The 15599-nt window shown below is 45.9% G+C and overlaps 1 protein-coding gene across 6 annotated transcripts in view; it reads right to left on the bottom strand.

Moving 5' to 3' along the window:
• LOC147029632 (growth factor receptor-bound protein 10-like) overlaps positions 1 to 15599 on the bottom strand; it is a 261138-nt gene that overhangs the window by 112842 nt on the left and 132697 nt on the right. The gene's annotated exons all lie outside the window — the stretch shown is intronic.

The following is a 15599-nucleotide window of genomic DNA, read 5'->3' as shown; positions in this document are numbered from 1 at the left end:
TAAAATACTATTTCACTTAACGATTTCCCCCTGCAATGGCATGTTGAAAGAGCCCCATCTTGCATACGTGAGTCGCTGAAAATGTACACGGTGCACACACAAAAGGCCTCATGAGCATTCATACATCATTTTGAAAATATCATATTATGACTGCCTTTCAAAGACTTTCAGTCGAAGTGTGATTCTATTTCATTTCATATGTCCTCTATGCCTGGTGTTGGCTTAATGATTAGGATGGTGGGCTTGGGATCTGAGGATCCAGAGTTCAAATCCCACTGAGCTGTTGAATTAATACCAGGTGGCGTTGACTCTGCTTGTCATCCTTCTGAGGTCAGCAAAATGAGTGCCAGCTTGCTGGTATCCTGAGTTAGAGTGCCGACCCGACCAGGATTGTACCCAATAGTCAAGGAGACTGCATAGGCAGCACCAATGCTCTGCACAGAGTATGGTCCCATTGAATGGATGTGTCCTCTCAGTGTATTCCATGTCAAGTGAGATTTGGGAGTGCACATTATCAGATCAGATAATGGACTTTCCATTTTCCCATCTCTCACATGAAAGATATATAGGCCTATTGTCAACGAAGAAAAATAAAGCACTGAGTGTTTCATTACATTACTTGCTTCTGAATATTGCATTTCTTATTCTCATTTACAGATGACCTTTTGGGACAGTTATTCATTCTACGTGGATGGTTAACAAATTTGAATTCTAACATTTCTCCTGGAAATGAATGATCATGCTGAAAAAACAAAATTCCCCATTTCTCCATTTCCTTCTAATTTTCCTCTTCCTTTTAACCAAGACCTTTATTAACTTACAAGCTCACCGAAACAATTTAGAACACCAGTGCATAAGTAATTTGTTAAAAAGAATATGCCTAATCAGCAAGTTCTGAATTGTATGAACATACAGTATTGTAACATATATTCATCACACGCAAACACCACCAGTTGCTTTACTGATGGGAATACTAAGAGAAGGTGGAGGGAGGGGGGAGAGAAAGGTGTGTGTGTGTGTGTGTGTGTGTGTGTGTGTGTGTGTGTGTGTGTGTGTGTGTGTGTGTGTGTGTGTGTGTGTGTGTGTGTGAGAGAGAGAGAGAGAGAGAGAGAGAGAGAGAGAGAGAGAGAGAGAGAGAGAGAGAGAGAGAGAGAGAGAGAGAGAGAGAGAGAGAGAGAGAGAGAGAGAGAGAGAGAGAGAGAGAGAGAGAGAGAGAGAGAGAGAGAGAGAGAGAGAGAGAGAGAGAGAGAGAGAGAGAGAGAGAGAGAGAGAGAGAGAGAGAGAGAGAGAGAGAGAGAGAGAGAGAGAGAGAGAGAGAGAGAGAGAGAGAGAGAGAGAGAGATATATATATATATATATATATATATATATATATATATATATATATATATATATATATATATATATATATATATATATATATATATATATATGGGCGAGTGAGGAGGGAGGGGCGAGTGAGGATGGGGATTGATGGGGAGGGAGAGAGAGTAGGGAGGGGATGGGAAGAGAGGAAAGAGGTGAGGGAGAGAAGGGGAGTAAGGAAGTGGGTAAGGAAGGAGGAAGGGGGCAGCTAGGAGCAGAAAACGAGGAAGGGGGGAGAGCATTGAGGGCGGAGTGGGGAGAGCGATGCTTCACCACACGTCACTCTGCACTCCGGGAGGTAAGGGTGTGACGAAGGTGTGGAAGTGAAGAGGATGGGGGAGCGGAATGGGATATTCTGGGCTTGTGATTGTCAGTGGGACTTGACAGGAAGAGTGGGGGGGGGGGGGTTGACACTTGTGAGAGGGACTTGAGGGAGAGCGGAGGGCATTGTCCCATCTGCCGGCATTAGTACAAAATTTATTGAAATGGGGTATGTTAAAACAGCTTGTTTAAACAAAATGGCAAAACCACCCATCACTTTCAGACAGCACGTACCATTTAAAAAAAGATTATAACATGGGCTTCCCTTGAGGTGTGCGACTCGAACAACGGCTGCCACCCTGCTTACCTGCTCTGGAATTGAATCTCTCCAAGGGGGGGGGGGGGTCACACACTGTTTGGCGATGCCTGGAGTGCCAAAGAACACAAAAAACGGACAAACAAGCACCCCTTCAGCAGCTGGACCCACCGCCAAGCTCAATACCACAGTCCAAACCCCAAAACCTGGCTCAGGCCGAGAGATCCTCGAGCCCATCACACCCTCGTTGCAATGTTTATAAATGCCCAGAGACGCCAGTGCTCGTGCCTTTAATCTCAGCACATATTTTACACCCAAAATGTGATAAGCCTCATAATCTCTCAACCCGAGCCAAAACCCAAAATTCTAAATGTGGATCGAATCCAGCAGCAGCCTCAGCCGCCAAAACGTGCCCATCTGCCCAACCCGCACACTCCCAGACACTCCGGGCTCAAAACATAACAAAAAACACCACAGCACAACATAACCACCTCCAAACCACAACACAACCACCTGTGGGAACTTATCACAACCACCCATTATATATCACTTCATGAAAGTTGGAACAGGGGTGAGAGAGGGAGGAGAGAGACGAAGGAGAGGTGGTGGAGTCAGGACAAATGAAGAGATGGGGGAAGGGATTGATGGAAGGCAGAAATGGATGGATGTAATGGAGGGAAAAGATCGATGGATGAATGGGGAGAGGGAAGGGATGGATGGATGGATGGATGGATGAATGGAATGGAAAGTGGATTCACAGCAAGTTCCACAGTTGTTCATGAACACACAATACTCCAATCTCAGAGAGTGAACACGAGTTGTAAGGAATGAATGATGAATGAATGAATGAGTTCCCACCTGCGGTTCCTTCATCTGCCATGACATTCCCTGCAGCATCTGCAATGAGCTTGAGTTTTGGAAACAACTCTCTTCTAATAACCTCAAAAGCACTCCACCCGGGGGTGCTTCTCGGAGCGTCTCAAGGAGATGCTCAGCATGACTGCTCCAAGGTGAAGGTTACACTTTCAACTTTTGTCAGATTTAACTAAGACAACGGAACACACATTTATGTGTGTATATGTATATTAGGGTGCTTCTAAAAAATGAAAGTTTTTTTTTCATGCGCAGAACCTGCCATTCAGTGAGGTTCCTACTAGAAATCATTGTGTTAAAATAGTTTTTCCTTGAGTCATGTTCTTGAACTTGCACAAGCGATGCAAAGTTGCACAAAGGGCATCAAAAACTGCCAAAAATGATTTTTTTTCCTCTTTTCGCAGATCAATTAAAAGTTTATTTTGATATCATCTGAATTTACTGTTTTGAGGGTTTAATTAATATATTCGTATAATTGAATGCATAAAAATGATATTAAATATTGATGTGAAGAAATGAAAATCAGCTCATAAATTTCTAAATCTAAAAATAATGAAGTCCCAACTCAGTCCAAATTTCGGAAACGGAAAGTTTTCTTGTTGAAAGTTGCGCAATTGCACAGCAGTGAGCAGAGCCTTTCTTCATGCGTGCATGAATTAACGCGCAAGCTTGGCAAAAACTTGTAACTTTTCAATGTGTACTTACCACTCTGTAACATTTCCCACTTTACCATGATGTTTTTATCTTTTTTTCAGACCAGAAATTTCTGCATATTTTCGGGGTAATGGCCTCCAGAACTAGATCGAAAAAGGCCATTTGGCTGATTGGATCCCCTAATCCAACACTTCCTGGCCAGAAGCTTCCTTCTAAGGCCGAAGTTCTCCGCTTTTTGATGTTCCTTCATGTGGAAATGAATGAGACCCTAACTGCAAGTGTGAATCAAACATCACTAGAGCTAATGAACATCTGGTCCACAGAGGGGATTCCTACTAAGCACCTTCCTGATGTGGTAGTCCATGTGCGAAAATTACACACAACGTGGCAGGGTTTAAAGAAAAGCATCAATCGGAAGACTGCTACCAACATAGAGAAACAAGACAATTTCAAGGCCGACCTGGATGAGCTCTTTGACATAGCTCACGCTGATGCTCTGAATCTTATAAAAATCGATGAGGACAAGGAGTTTCTTGCTTCTCAGCGTGAAAAGGGGCGTCCAGGAAAGATCGGGAGTCTTGACTACAAGACTGCCAGGACTTCAGAGAAAATTATGAAACGTAAGGATGAAGAGAAAAAGAGGAAACAGAAGGCGCTTTTGGAGATGGCTGCAACTTCTGAAACAGCCAACCTCCAGTCTTCCTCCTCCTCCAGCTCTACTGAATCTAGTCCAAGTCGACAACCATCTTCTTCCATCCATCCAACCACCTGTGATTCCCAGCCTCCGAAGAGAAAACGTGGGACAACTGGATTAACATCTGAAGTAACTGAGGCCCTGGATAGAACTCTCCTTAGCGATCGTTCTGCAAGTCGGGTTCTAATTCCATTTGCCAAGCAATTGGGACAAGACATCAATAAACTTTCTCTCAGTCCAAGTGCCATTCGTGCCGCTCGTGTTAAGCACCGGAAGCAACGCGCTGAAGAGATAAAGCAGAGCTTTAAGGTTGACACACCCCTGGTAGTCCACTGGGATTCCAAGCTGATGCCAGACCTAACTGGAAGAGACAAAGTTGACAGGCTGCCAATTCTGGTCACTGGGAATGGTGTGTCAAAAATCCTGGCAATTCTGATGCTGAAAGACTCCAAGGCGGAAGAAACAGCCGCGGTCATCTTTTCAACAGTTAAGGAGTGGAACCTGATTGGACGTGTCAAAGGGATGTGTTTTGACACGACAGCTGTTAATACTGGAATCCGGGGTGGGTTCTGTGTTCGTATTGAAAACGTCCTTGATCATCAACTTCTTTATTTTGCGTGTCGGCACCATGTCTTAGAACTTGTTTTGGAAGCAGTTTACTCTTCTTCGGTCGATGAAGCATCCCGAGGGCCAGACATCACCTTATTCCAAACCTTCCGGGACTGCTGGCCCCATTTTAATTTCACGCAGTACTTGACTGCTGCTGATGATGCAAGCACAGCCACCGATATCCATCCATGGGCCAATTCTGTCATTCAGCATGCCCAAGAGCTTCTGAAGCAGAAGCATCCCCGAGACGACCACAAAAAACTTCTCCAACTGACGATCATTTTCCTTGGAGGCGTCCCTTCTGGACATCAGGTTCCAACATTCAGGGCACCTGGCGCCGTTCACCGAGCGCGTTGGATGGCTCGTGCAATTTACTGCTTCAGGATCTGGATGTTTCAAGGGCAGTTCTCGGATTTTCTCACTAAACGCGCGTCATCATCCCGCAGTACATGTCGCACAGAACGCCTGTTTAGCGGGATCAAGCAGGTCTGTCTTTTTGTTGCTAAGCACTATATCAGGGCCTGGTTCGACGCTCGAAATGCTGCTTCCGCGCCAAAGAATGACCTCCAGCTCCTTCAAGCCCTCCATTCCTTGAATCATGCTGCATACAAAACAATGAGCCGCCATCTGTGGTACCTGAGCGAAGTTAACGTCGGCCTTGCACTCTTTGATGACAACTTAGATTCGTCAGAAAAGATCGCCATGGTAATAAACATGAAGGACGTGAAGGGTTCAGAGGATCCATCTCGACGAGTCTGGCTTCCCAATCCAGAGGGAAAGAAGCTGTCTGACCTCTGCTCCTCCCAAACTAAAAATCTCTTTACGCTCCTCGAGCTGCCAGAAGACTTTCGAGGAAAAGGATCCATCAAACTGGAAGAGCTTTGAATCCTACGTCAAAGCAAAGCAGAGGGTTGACTCTTTGAACGTCGTGAATGATGCGGCCGAAAGAGGCGTCGCCCTCATCCAAGATTTCACGAAAGCTGGTTGAACAAGAGATGAGGCTCAAGTGCAGTACCTTGTTCAAGTGATGGAGGATGACCGACGGAAATACCCAAAGGCCTCAAAGGAAACTTTGATTTTATAAAGGCATATTATTTACTTTTCAGGATAATTTTTTTTAATTGTTTTCATCAAAAGAGATTTTCATTTTAATTTAGCCATGTTGTACTAATGGAGAAGGATGTCAAGAAGGATGTCAAGCCTGCGCAAGTCCTAACTATTACTTAATCTTAATAAAACTTGGAAGATTTTAGTTTTTCATGAAACCTCACCATTTGGAAGGTTCTGCAAACTTCTATTGCAAATTTGAATTTTTACCATAGTAGCTAAAAGCACCCTAATGTGTATATATATATATATATATATATATATATATATATATATATATATATATATATATATATATATATATATATATATATATATATATATTGTTGTGGTTCTCAGAACCACGTGCATCCAACATGTAGTGGTCCAAGACAGTTATTACATTAAGAAATGTGTAGATAGTCGCTTCCCTTTTGTCTAGCGGGACAACAGGGGCGTGCATTGCGAGGATTTCATAGCTAGGTTTGCTTACATCATTTCTTCTTCATTTTATTTCTAACTTCATTTCTCATCTTCTTTTCTGATTATTCCTGAGGTAAATCTGAGCCACGTGCGCCCTTCACTGTGAGATGGGTCCTCAGCAAAGGCCAAGCAGGCATTACACCCACACCCCTCCGTACAAAACACAGCCTGCAAAACGCACGCGCAGCGGAAATTTTCACAACACAGAAAACACACCCAGCACGACGCCCACGCTGCACGGAACACGTACCGAGGAGACGGAAGAAACAGCACCTTCGAAAGGGATGCTCGAACACCACATGAGCATCGACAGCACAGAGCTCCCATCCTCAAGCGATCCCTCAATCCAACGTTTACGGCAAGTTATACAGAATGCTTGGCAGCTCGAGATTGTCGACTCGAGCTTCCGATGATCTGAGGAAGATGGCCGGTTGCATTGAAAAGGTATACGAATTAATCTCTTAAAAAGGCTGCACGGATGGTGTTTTTCACAACGCAGGAAACACACCCAGCATGACGCCCATGCTGCACAGAACCGAGGCCGATAATAGAAAGGCAACCCCACGCCACGTTTGGTGGGATGCGAGTGTGCAAGGCGCAAGCGGCGCGTTCCTTTCAACCCATTTCTGGACTAGCTATATCGATCGGGTTTCACTCCGCGCACACAAGAGCAGAATCAGGCAACCATGAGCGCTGGCCACATGCGTAATGGCGGATCTAAGCACAATGTATGGAATGTGCTCAAAGGCAGACAAATGGACACATCTTACTGTCTGTGCATGGGTTCGTCATAACATCGTACCTTCGGTCCTCGCTGGCCGCCGCGGATGTTCCCCAAGGACGGCGAACATCTTCTCGCCTCTACGGCCAGCGAAGCTGCGATCGGATGGAGGTATGTTGTACAGCTCGGGTAATGTGGCAAACACGGAGCAGGCATGCAAGGTCAACGCTACTCTCGGCCGGTCGTCAGGACATGGCCCGGGGGTTCGGTGTGGGCAATTCATATCATGTCGTGGGGTCGGAGCGAGAAAGTCCCACAGCTCGGGGTCACCATGCCGGAAATGGAATGTTGCGGTTTCCAGCCATCACGGTTTGGCCCCGACCTCCTGCACAGCACATCAGAGTGCCAGATTCGGGTGACGACACCATGTTCGGGGGGCCGCGCCACGGGGCCTATAAAGGTCCGAGTGGAGCCTTCGCTCTCTCTCTCTCTCTCTCTCTCTCTCTCTCTCTCTCTCTCTCTCTCTCTCTCTCTCTCTCTCTCTCTCTCTCTCTGCGCTGCTTCGCCTCCCGCTCAAGCTGGACTTCGAGTCCACCTGCTGTCGTCATCACTTGGACTCCGCCTCCTCTTCTCTGCCCACACGACACTGACTAAACCCACCCACCTGAGACTGCTTACCACTCTGTACACTCGCTCTGGACTCCACCCTCCCAACTCAAGCCCCTCCTTCACGCCGACGGTCTCAACACGAGCTGCCGGAAATGAGAGACGACACACTAGCTGTCAGGGGGGTACCGCACCACGAAGCATTCCCACAGAACATATTGGTGGTGTGCTCGGGCAATCAATTATACAAAGGTACCGAGAGACCGTTGGTTCAACTCCTCTCCTGTCTTGCTTCAATTCCTCTTCATCGGATTTTCTGTGTGTGTGTGTGTGTGTGTGTGTGTGTGTGTGTGTGTGTGTGTGTGTGTGTGTGTGTGTGTGTGTCCTGGTGCCTCTATACAAGTAAGCCTGCAGAAGATTTTTTTTTTTGGGGGGGGGGGTTAAGTCTGCTCTGCGTGCACTTTCATAAGTTGCTTGTTTATTGTCGCACCACACCTTTCGTCCCTATCTCTGCTTGCACACCCCAATAAATCTATTGATCGCACCACATACCCTTCCTCACCTGCTTGTTAATAAATCATGATGAGAAATGTTCCCTGCTCGTTTTTGTCTTTTCCTTCATTGGTCCAGCATCATCCGAATCCTAGATTAGCCAGGACTTTATTCCCAATGATCCATTTCTTTTAGCCGGTACGTCCTAGGCAGTGTCACTTGGCTGCATCCGATCCGGTAAAGTGATCCAGTTCAGACAAGGTGTCCGAGGACATGTTACCCGGTAATTAAATCACGTGATTAATTAGGTAACCCAGTTAACCCATAGATGGGAGGACCCGAGGTCACGCAGTTGAGTTATTGGCGTTCACGGTTGGTTAGTGACCCACTGCGTCACAGAATTATCCGTGTGAGACGGCCTACAATTCTGGAGAGTCTGGTGGGAGCCTAGATAGCTAGCTTTCCCCCCTTGAGGTCTTCTCACCCAACTCCCGGTCCACAACAATATATATATATATATATATATATATATATATATATATATATATATATATATATACATATATATATATATATATACATATATATTGTTGCGGTCTTCGCGCCCGACGGCGTGCGATGGCCACGTAACTCGAATCGCGGCGCGTCGCCCACCGGACGGACAATCCAGTCGTGACCCTCTCGGACTAACGCCGGGAACCAGTCACGGGTGGACCTTTCGGTCTCACCGCGATCGAGCCAATCAGCCCCCGCGTGGGATAGGGTTGCTCGCCAAATTCGAACTACCTAAGTACCCACGCGGAGGGTAGACCGGGCGATCGCACCTCGCCGCAGGTCGACTTCGGACACGGGCCACTTAAGCGACCCGTTCCGTACTATCAGAATAACCGAGCGGTGTTATCGTCGACCTCGACGGTTCGATTAATTATCGGGCGTATTCAGCCCACTACCAACCCTTTACGTGAAGCAAGATGGGGGTTCAATGGGGAAAAAGACGAAGCGAAGCGGGAAACAGTTCAACAATAAAGCACATTTATTCGCGACGAACGGAAAGCACACAAATACAATTCCACCAAATGCACACAAAAAAGAAAACACAATTCCATTTACACAAAAAGCAAACATAAAAGTGAAAACACAGTGCAGAGCTAATTCCGACTACCGAGCACACGGCAACACTTATACAATTCTACTTCACAGACGGCGCCGACAACACATACCCAAAACCAAGGAAAGAAAATACCCTCAAGAATGAGGTAGGCCTGGGGCCGAGACCTGGTCGGGCCTACCCGTCTGGTGATGAGACGCGGAGCGGCGATGGCCCCGCAACCCGCGGGCCTCGTGGACAGTGCCTGGCAGGGGGGTGGGAACGGGGCCCCCTTGGTCGCACTATCTCAGCGCGGGGGGGAAACAGGAGGGGGGTTGCTGATGCTCGGGGCATAGAGGATCTTTATTATATGCGCGACGGGCGCCTCCACCTCGGCCAGGTCGCGCTGCCGGCCTCCCAGGGCGCGCAGCTCCTTGCACGACGCGAGCACCCTTCGTCCGACTCGCCGCCTCTCCACAGCTCGTCCCCTCCGTTCCGACTCTCCTTCGCCTCGTTCCGACCTTTACGACTCCCTTCTTCCTCGTTCCGACTTCTTACTACTCGTTCCGACTTCTTACTCTCCTTTTTACTGACGAACACCGTCCTTTTATCCCCCCGTAACTTCGCCTTTGACCCCCTCCCTTTGACCTTTCAACTCGCTCCCCATTGGCCCGACAAAAAGTGGGCGTGAAGGCTTTTTGATCCACAAATTTGCATATATCGATCGCCCTGGGGGCGGGGCCAATTCGCCCCTCGCTCACCGATTGGACGGCAAAAAGTGGGCGTGTGTCGTTTTGGATCCGTTTTTGAAGCAGAAAATCCGTGATTTTGTACACGCTGTTCAACGTGCGCCCTACACGAGTCCAGCATCGGTGCCCATGAGTGGCGCGAGACGACGGCGATGCGATGGTGGCGAGTTGTGACGGTAAAGGTCGTGGCGGTTGTGGTGAAGCGGTGGTTGTGGTCGGTGGTTGATGTTGTGGTTGTGATCATGGCGGTTGGTCCAAAATAAAGATAGTAAAAGAAAAACGGCTATCCTAAAGAGTCGCAGCACGTATAAATGACATGTATTCCCACTAGACAACGGGTTTGGGCCTAACTACACATGCACTTACCGAGATACCTCACCTAAGGGACCTGAATGGTGGTTTGCGAATCTGGTAACCACAACAATATATATATATATATATATATATATATATACATATATACATATATATATATATATATACATATATATATATATATATATATATATATATATATACATATATATATATATATACATATATATATATATATACATATATATATATATATATATATATATATATATATATATATATATATATATATATATGTATATATGTATATATATATATATATATATATATATATACATATATATATATATATATATATACTTCATTTACATTATCACCGAATATTGTCTTGAATGTCAATTTGTAATTTTATTTTCTAAAACTTCAACAGCTTTGATTAAAAAGAAGTCATTTACACCACCGTCTACTGTCTCGCCATGGCTTCCAGACATCGATTTGGTCCACCCATGCATCCATCCATCCCTTCCCTCCAGCCATCCATCCATCCATCCCATCTCTCCATCAATTCCATCCATCCCTTCCCTCCATCGCATCCATTCCTTCCCTCCATTTCTTCCCTCCATCCATTTCTTCCCTCCATCCATTCCTTCCCTTCATCCATCCATTGATAAGGAACGGTGGGCTTGGCACCACACGACACATCAGGCAGGTGCATCCTGAACTTTGTATGTTGATCGATGTATTTTTCATTGTGTTGTGCAGAGGGACAGTGCAAAGGCAAAGTGCAGAGAGACAGTGCGGGTACTTTTGCCGTATCCGCACTGTCGAAGTCCAGCTTGAGCGGGAGGCAAAGCAGGAGAGAGAGAGAGAGAGAGAGAGAGAGAGAGAGAGAGAGAGAGAGAGAGAGAGAGAGAGAGAGAGAGAGAGAGAGAGAGAGAGAGAGAGAGAGAGAGAGAGAGAGAGAGAGAGAGAGAGAGAGGCAGAGAGAGAGAGAGAGAGAGAGAGAGAGAGAGAGGTCTGTGAGAGAGAGAGAGAGAGAGAGAGAGAGAGAGAGAGGTCTGTGTGAGAGAGAGAGGGAGGTCTGTGTGAGAGAGAGAGAGAGAGAGAGAGAGAGAGAGAGAGAGAGAGAGAGAGAGAGAGAGAGAGAGAGAGAGAGAGAGAGAGAGGCAGAGAGACGGACAGAGAGAGAGGGATGCACGGACAGAGAGAGAGGCAGAGAGAGAGGCAGAGAGAGAGAAAGAGAGAGAGAGAGAGAGAGAGAGAGAGAGAGAGAGAGAGAGAGAGAGAGAGAGAGAGAGAGAGAGAGAGAGAGAGAGAGAGAGAGAGAGAGAGAGAGAGAGAGAGAGAGAGAGAGGCAGAGAGAGAAAGGCAGATAGAGGGAGAGAGGCAGAGAGGGAGAGGGGCAGAAAGAGAGAGGGAGAGGGGCAAAGAGAGAGAGAGGGAGAGAGAGAGAGAGAGAGGCAGAGAGAGAGAGGCAGAGAGAGAAAGAGAGGCAGAGAGAGAAAGAGAGGCAGAGAGAGAGAGAGGCAGAGAGAGGCAGAGAGAGAGAGAGAGGCAGAGAGAGAAAGAGAGGCAGAGAGAGAGAGAGGCAGAGAGAAAGAGAGGCAGAGAGAGAGAGAGGCAGCGAGAGAGGCAAAGAGAGAGAGGCAGAGAGAGAGGCAGAGAGAGAGAGAGGCAGAGAGAGAGAGAGAGAGAGAGAGGCAGAGAGAGAGAGAGAGAGGCAGAGAGAGAGAGAGGCAGAGAGAGAGAGAGAGAGAGAGAGAGAGAGAGAGAGAGAGAGAGAGAGAGAGAGAGAGAGAGAGGCAGAGAGAGAGGCAGAGAGAGGCAGAGAGAGAGGCAGAGAGAGAGGCAGAGAGAGAGAGGCAGGCAGAGAGAGAGGCAGAGAGAGAGGCAGAGAGAGAGAGAGAGAGAGAGAGAGAGAGAGAGAGAGAGAGAGAGAGGTCTGTGAGAGAGAGAGAGAGAGAGGTCTGTGAGAGAGAAAGAGAGGTCTGTGAGAGAGATAGAGAGAGAGAGAGAGAGAGAGAGAGAGAGAGAGAGAGAGAGAGAGAGAGAGAGAGAGAGAGAGAGAGAGAGAGAGAGAGGCAGCGAGAGAGAGAGAGAGAGAGAGGCAGCGAGAGAGAGAGAGAGAGAGAGAGAGAGAGAGAGAGAGAGAGAGAGAGAGAGAGAGAGAGGCAGCGAGAGAGAGAGAGAGAGGCAGAGAGAGAGAGAGGCAGAGAGAGAGGCAGAGAGAGGCAGGCAGAGAGAGAGGCAGAGAGAGAGGCAGAGAGAGAGGCAGAGAGAGAGAGGCAGAGAGAGAGAGAGAGAGGCAGAGAGAGAGGCAGAGAGAGAGGCAGAGAGAGAGAGAGGCAGAGAGAGGCAGAGAGAGAGAGAGAAGGCTCCACGTCATGGCTTCGTATAGAGCCCTTACCAAGTGGCTTCAGCACTCAAGGAAGCATTAAACAAAACAGATGATGAGGAACGGCAGGCTAGGCAAGCGATTAGCGATTGCTAATCGGTCATATTAAACACCACCCAGAGAAACCCAGAGAGTCAAACAATGTCTAAATTGGACAAATGAACCTTTTTTTTAAAGCAGTCGGAGCTGCTGCTAATGTCAATTCTGCAGTTAAAAATTTGAAATTGATTAGTTTAAGAGATTCTAGAGCTTATCACATGTGCGGAAATGAAAAAAAATCCATGAACACTGGCATCTCCGAGTGTTTATGATCATGGTAAAGTATCCAGCGATTCATAGGTATGAAGATGAGGCATTCAATGACATGAGTGAGGAAAGTGAAAAGAAAAATTAAGCGCTTTATCATTCAGAAACCATTGTGGCCTATCCCAGGTCATTGCATTGTTGAGCAGGCCAAACAAAAAAATGATGAATTAAGACCCCACTGAGCTGACAGAGGGATGACAAAGGGGTTGACCAAAGATGAAGCCTTGATAAAGGATATAATAATATAATATAATATATATATATATATATATATATATAATATAATATAATATAATATATAATATAATATAATATAATATAATATAATATAATATAATATAAAAAAAATATATATATATATATATATATATATATATATATATATATATATATATATATATATATAAATATATATATATATATATATATATATATATATATATATATATATATATATATATATATATATATATATATATATGCCTGGTGTTGGCGCAGTGGTGAGGGCAGCGGCTTGGGATCCAAAAGGTCCTGAGTTCAAGCCCCGTTGGGCCACTGAATTAATACACCAGGGGGTTGACTCAGCCTGTCATCCTTCCGAGGTCGGTGAAATGAGTACCAGAAGACTGGGCCGGTGTATACCCCGGTTAAAATAGGTGTACCATATCCCTGTGTCGTAAGAGGCGACCAGGGTTGCGTCAGGAAGGGCATCCGGCGTAAAACATGTGCCAAATCACTATGCGGATCATACGGATGATCCGCTGTGGCGACCCCTAACGAGGAGCAGCCGAAAGAAGAAGAAGATATATATATATATATATATATATATATATATATATATATATATATATATATATATATATATATATATATATTGTCACGGGTCAGGCGGTTCGTTTAATCCACTGACTCAATTGTGGTGGATGAGCGGTTAACACCGGCCAAGCCGGATCGCAGAGCAGTTTTCCTTAGAGGCGGACACGTGATCCTCAGAGTTTATGGTGTGCGGGAGGGGCAGGGGCAGGGGCAGGGGCAGCACTTGCACGTACATGACGGAAGCACAGCACAAGGAGTTTAAACTCGAACCCACGACGGATATACGGACACCAACAACTTCAAATAAACATGGGGATTTAATGAAAATAGAAATATTTACAAGGGAAATCATTCAAAATGTCATCATAATACATGAAGCAAATTAAGGTCTAAAGTCGAGGTGCCTCGCCACATGGACTTTAATACAGACAAGGGGAAAACAAAGCAAAAGAAAATCCTCCCTGTATTTTGAATAATAGTCTTTATTGAACTTTGGGATCGGGACGCTTCGTCCTGGGTGGAAAGACACACCCAAAATGGTGCTAAGCCGCTCTCTGGGCGGGAAAACATACGTGAGGTAATTTGTGAGGCGGTATTCAATTCCAGAGCTCACCAACTGCCATGCAGCTTCTTCTCATGAACCAATATGCCGAATGTTCCTCTTACATGAGGTCTGCTCACAATGATCGCCCACCTTCCTCTTTGAACACACAATGGGATAACGATGAGTTCGCTGAGAGGTGCACTCCTCCTCTCTTTCTCATCATCGTTCAAGTTCGCTACTCAGCCGACCAGGAATGGCTAGCGTCTTGCCAAGAATGCTTCAAATTTACAGCACAATACGAGAATTTTGCAGCCAATTTGTCATGCCGAGAGAAGAGCAAAGCGAGATCTTTCGTCCCAGCCACGTTCCTCTGACAACTACTCAACCCAACAAAACCATCTCCACTTCCTCCTCGCTTCTGACATCACGCCCATCAATCATCCAACTCTGGGCTCGGCTTGTTGGCACAAAACCGGGAAGGCGGGGCTTCTCACCTGCTTGGACGTGCGGAATGTAATTATGGTTGTTATTTTTATAAAAACATAATTGTTTCATTGCTGACTTGTAAATGCAAAAACGTAGGAAAAGGTCAAAGGGTGCAATTATATACTGAGGAAAATTGGCCTTAATCCTGATCGAATTAACACAGCATCACCCCCCCCCCCCCAATGTGGTGACAAGTAACACTTAAGCTCAGTTTCCCTACTTAATTTACATTGAGATGTCTCCCACACGTCCATGGACCAAGCATCTCTATACAACCTTAACTTTGCTTTGAAATTCCTCCATCTACCCCCACAACCGAAACAATATGCATACATATATACATATATATTGTTGCGGTTTTGGAAATTCACAAAAAACCATTCAGGTTCCCCGAAGATCAGTTATTTCGATAAGTAAGTGTTTCAGGTTAGAATCCCCACCGATGTGTGAAGGGCATCGTTCGTGTGCCGGGCTGCGAATATTTGAGGTTTAAATCCTCCCTGTATTCTGAATAATAGAGCTGATAGACATAAATAGGAAACCCAGCCGTTATTCTTTCTCTGTCTTTAATTTCGAAACATCTGCAAGAACGCCATTATCTCCGACAAACATCGCAACGCCATCATCTCCTACAAACATCGCGACGCCATCATCTCCGACAAACATCGCAATGCCATCATCTCCAACAAACATCGCAACGCCACCATCTCATACAAACATCGCAATGCCATCATCTCCAAC

Source organism: Eptatretus burgeri, chromosome 3 (genome assembly GCF_056783735.1).
Source record: "Eptatretus burgeri isolate ZD-2024b chromosome 3, Ebu_testis_v1, whole genome shotgun sequence".
NCBI lineage: Eukaryota > Metazoa > Chordata > Myxini > Myxiniformes > Myxinidae > Eptatretus > Eptatretus burgeri.
This window is presented reverse-complemented; position numbering and strand designations above follow the sequence as displayed.